Consider the following 5,813-nt stretch of genomic DNA (forward strand, 5'->3'; position numbering starts at 1 on the left):
ACACCCAAGAAATCGAAATACATACAAAAATCACCCCAATCCAATGCCATATATTGCCCTACATGATGTTTAAATTCAAGAGACCCCACAGAAAGACGTGGTCCATGCACCACTGACTACCCCTGGGCATAATGGATAAAAGCAAGGCAGACTGGGTGCAGACCTATGGCACAAAGCACACTGCCTGGCTTCAAAATGGCCCTAGACCCCCACCCACATAGCAAGGCCCTGGAACATGCCTCAAAATGGCCCCCACCTATGTGGCCAAGCCCTGGACCAGGCCCCAACAACACCCAAAAAATCAAAATACACACAAAATTCACCACAATCCAATGCCATCCATTGCCCTAAATGATGTTTCAATTCAAGAGACCCCACAGAAAGACTTGGTCCATGCACCACTGGCTACCCCTGGGCATAATGGATGAAAGCAAGGCAGACTGGGTACAGGCCTGTGGCACAAAGCACCTTGCCTGGCTTCAAAATGGCCCCTAGACCCCTACCCACATGGCCAGGCCCTGGACCAGGCCCCAACAACACCCAACAAATGGAAACACACACAAAAATCACCCAAATCCAATGCCATCCACTGCCCTAAATGATGTTTAAATTCAAGAGACCCCACAGAAAGACTTGGTCCATGCACCACTGACTACCCCTGGGCATAATGGATGAAAGCAAGGCAGACTAGGTGCAGGCACATAGCACAAAGCACACTGCCTGGCTTCAAAATCGCCCCTAGACCCCCACCCACATGGCCAGGCCCTGGACCAGGCCCCAACATCACCCAAAAAATCAAAATACACACAAAAACCACCCCAATCAAATGCCATCCATGCCATACATGATATTTAAATTCAAGAGACCGCACTGAAAGACTTGGTCCATGCACCACTGACTACCCCTGTAGATATTGTATGAAAGCAAGGCAGACTGGGTGCATGCCTATGGCACAAAGCACACTGCCTGGCTTCAAAATGGCCCCTAGACCCCCACCCACATGGCCAGGCCCTGGACCAGGCCTCAAAATGGCCCTCACCCACATGGCCAGGCCCTGGACCAGGCCCCAACAACACCCAAAAAATGGAAATACACACAAAAATCACCCCAATCCAATGCCATCCATTGCCTCAAATGATGCTTAAATTCAAGAGACCCCACAGAAAGACTTGGTCAATGCACCACTAACTACCCTTAGGCATATTGGATGAAAGCAAGGCAGACTGGGTGCAGGCCTATGGCACAAAGCACACTGCCTGGCTTCAAAATGGCCCCTAGATCCCCACCCACATGGCCAGGCCCTGGAACAGGCCTCAAAATGGCCCCCACCCACATGGCCAGGCCCTGGACCAAGCCCCAACAGCACCCAAGAAATCAAAATACACACAAAAATCAACCCAATCCAATGCCATCCATGCCATAAATGATGTTTAAATTCAAGAGACCCCACAGAAAGTCCTGGTCCATGCACCACTGCCTTCCCCTGGGCATAATGGATGAAAGCAAGGCAGACTGGGAGCAGGCCTATGGCATAAAGCACACTGCCTGGTTTCAAAATGGACCCAAGACCCCCACCCACATGGCCAGGCCCCAACAACAGCCAAGAAATCATAATACACATAATAATCACCCTAATCCAATGACATCCATTGCCCTAAATGATGTTTGAATTCAAGAGACCCCACAGAAAGTCTTGGTCCATGCACCACTGACTACCCCTGGGCATAATGGATGAAAGCAAGGCAGACTGAGAACAGACCTATGGCACAAAGCACACTGCCTGGCTACAAAATGGCCCCCAAACCCCCACCCACATGGCCAGGCCCTGGACCAGGCCTCAAAATGGCCCCCACCCACATGGCCAGGCCTTGGACCAGGCCCCAACAACACCCAAGAGATCGAAATACACACACAAATCACGCCAATCCAATGCCATCCATTGCCCTAAATGATGTTTGAATACAAGAGACCCCACAGAAAGACTTGGCCCATGCACCACTGACTACCCCGGGCCATAATGGATGAAAGCAAGGCAGACTGGGGGAAGGCCTATTGCACAAAGCAAACTGCCTGGCTTCAAAATGGCCCCTAGACCCCCACCCACATGGCCAGGCCCTGGACCAGACTTCAAAATGGCCCCCACCCACATGGCCAGGCCTTGGACCAGGCCCCAACAACACTCAAGAAATCGAAATACACACAATAATCACCCCAATCCAATGCCATCCATTGCCCTAAATGATGTTTGAATTCAAGAGACCCCACAGAAAGACTTGGTCCATGCACCACTGACTACCCTGGGCCATAATGGATGAAAGCAAGGCAGACTGGGTGCTTGCCTATGGCACAAAGCACACTGCCTGGCTTCAAAATGGCCCCTAGACCCCTACCCACATGGCCAGGCCCTGGATCAGGCCGCAAAATGACCCCCACCCACATGGCCAGGCCCTGGACCAGGCCCCAACAACACCCAACAAATTGAAATACACACAAAAATCACCCCAATCCAATGCCATCCACTGCCCTAAATGATGTTTTAATTCAACAGACCCCACAGAAAGTCTTGGTCCATGCACCACTGACTACCCCTGGGGATAATGGATGAAAGCAAGGCAGACTGGGTACAGGCCTATGGCACAAAGCACACTGCCTGGCTACAAAATGGACCCTAGACTCCGACCCACATGGCCAGCCCTGGACCAGGCCTCAAAATGGCCCCCAGGCACATGGCCAGGCCCTGGACCAGGCCTCAACAACAACTAAGAAATCGCAATACACACAAAAATCACCCCAATCCAATGCCATCTATTACCCTAAATGATGTTTAAATTCAAGAGACCCCACAGAAAGACTTGGTCAATGCACCACTCACTACCCTTAGGCATATTGGATGAAAGCAAGGCAGACTGGGTGCAGGCCTATGGCACAAAGCACACTGCCTGGCTTCAAAATGGCCCCTAGACCCCCACCCACATGACCAGGCCCTGGACCAGACTTCAAAATGGCCCCCACCCTTATGGCCAGGCCTTGGACCAGGCCCCAACAACACTCAAGAAATCAAAATACACACAATAATCACTCCAATCCAATACCATCCATTGCCCTAAATGATGTTTGAATTCAAGAGACCCCACAGAAAGACTTGGTCCATGCACCACTGACTACCCCGGGCCATAATGGATGAAAGCAAGGCAGACTGGGCACAGGCCTATGGCACAAAGCACACTGCCTGGCTTCAAAATGGCCCCTAGACCCCTACCCACATGGCCAGGCCCTGGATCAGCCCTCAAAATGACCCCCACCCACATGGCCAGGCCCTGGACCAGGCCCCAACAACACCCAACAAATCGAAATACACACAAAAATCACCCCCAATCCAATGCCATCCACTGCCCTAAATGATGTTTAAATTCAAGAGACCCCACAGAAAGACTTGGTCCATGCACCACTGACTACCCCTGGGCATAATGGATGAAAGCAAGGCAGACTGGGTGCATGCCTATGGCACAAAGCACACTGCCTGGCTTCAAAACGGCCCCTAGACCCCCACCCACATGGCCAGGCCCAGAACCAGGCCTCAGAATGGCCCCCACCCACATGGCCAGGCCCTGGACCAGGCCCCAACACCCAAGAAATCATAATACACACAATAATCACCCCAATCCAATGCCATCCATTGCCCTAAATGATGTTTGAATTCAAGAGACCCCACAGAAAGTCTTGGTCCATGCACCACTGACTACCCCTGGGGATAATGGATGAAAGCAAGGCAGACTGGGTACAGGCCTATGGCACAAAGCACACTGCCTCGCTTCAAATTGGCCCCTAGACCCCCACCCACATGGCCAGGCCCTGGACCAGGCCTCAAAATGGCCCCCACCCACATGCCCAGGCCTTGGACCAGGCCCCAACAACACCCAAAAATCAAAATACACACAACAATCACTCCAATCCAATGCCATCCATTCCCCCAAATGATGTTTAAATTCAAGAGACCCCACAGAAAGACTGGGTTCATGCACCACTGACTACCCCTGGGCATAATGGATGAAAGCAAGGCAGACTGGGTGCAGGCCTATGGCACAAAGCACACTGCCTGGTTTCAAAATGGCCCATAGACCTCCACCCACATAGCCAGGCCTTGGACCAGGCCTCAAAATGGCCCCCACCCACATGGCCAGACCCTGGACGAGGCTCCAACAACACCCAAAAAACTAAATACACACAAAAATCACCACAATCCAATGCCATCCATGCCCTAAATGATGTTTAAATTCAAGAGACCCCACAGAAAGACTTTGTCCATGCACCACTGACTACCCCTGGGCATAATGGATGAAAGCAAGGCAGACTGGGTGCAGGCCTATGGCACAAAGCACACTGCCTGGCTTCAAAATGGCCCCTAGACCCCCACCCACATAGCCAGGCCCTGGACCAGGCCTCAAAATGGCCCCCACCCACATGGACAGCCCTGGACCAGGCCCCAACAACACCCAATAAATCAAAATACACACAAAAATCACTCCAATCCAATGCCATCCATTGCCCCAAATGATGTTTAAATTCAAGAGACCCCACAGAAAGACTTGGTCCATGCACCACTGACTACCCCAGGGCATAATTGATGAAAGCAAGGTAGACTGGGTGCAGGCCTATGGCACAAAGCACACTGCCTGGTTTCCAAATGGCCCCTAGACCCCCACCCACATGGCCAGGCCCTGGACCAGGCCTCAAAATGGCCCCCACCCACATGGCCAGGCCCCGGACCAGGCCCCAACAACACCCATAAAAAACAAAATACATACAAAAATCACCTCAATCCAATGTCATCCATGCCCTAAATGATGTTTAAATTCAAGAGACTCCACAGAAAGACTTGGTCCATGCACCACTGACTACCCCTGGGTCTACTGGCTAGTGTGGCTTTAACACGCACCCCAAAATTAAAAATAAAATCCACATATAACAGTGAGCTATTCAATTCCATGCCCTCCATGTCGTAAATTATATTTAAGTTCAACGAAAATCGCAGAAACAGCTGTATCATGCACCCATGACTAACCCTGGGCCTACTGGTAACTGTGGCTACCCACAATATATTTTTTTTAAAGTTGTGAAAAAGTTTTTAAATTGTAGTTGCAGCAACTGCAATGCCCCAAACAAACAACACCAACTTACTTGTAAAATCTCAAATCCAAAAGAGATCCAAACAAAAAGTCCTCAAATACAAATATCCAGCAGCAGCCACAAAGAGTAATCCTTCCAGCTCCAGATCCAAATGAAAAGTGACCAGGACATGGACAAAGCACTGGGAGGAGCCTGCTCCACAGGAACAGGAAGTGGGAGACTCTGGGGCACTTCCTTCCTTCCACCCCTAAAAATGGACTCCTTGCACAAAAAAGTGCATCCAAATGCCAATCTGAGGAGTTATTCTGATCTAAATCATTATTTTCAGAAGGTTTATGCTGCCAGCGATAGATTTCTTGTGCAGAATTGCAATTTTTGAGACTTCAGGAAAGCGAGCTGTTCAAATCTCCCGCCAGATGTCAGCTGAGCGTCGCATCTATGTATTCGCTATTGCTTACTCTTGCGATGCGTGATTGCGGGCCCTTATGACATATTCGCCTTCTCAAACTCTCGCAGTGCAAGATGGCGGGAGTCCATGACGTACTTGCGGTCGGAAAGTCTCGCGCGATCACGCAGTCAGATCCAAAATGGCGCAGCGCTCGTAAACAAAGCAACTGGGCAAACTCAGAATCACGGTAAGTCAACGCTGTGCACGCGAGATTGTGTTTTTGAATCGTGACTAAGCA

The sequence above is a fragment of the Lissotriton helveticus genome, chromosome 7, assembly GCF_964261635.1.
Source record: "Lissotriton helveticus chromosome 7, aLisHel1.1, whole genome shotgun sequence".
Taxonomy (NCBI): domain Eukaryota; kingdom Metazoa; phylum Chordata; class Amphibia; order Caudata; family Salamandridae; genus Lissotriton; species Lissotriton helveticus.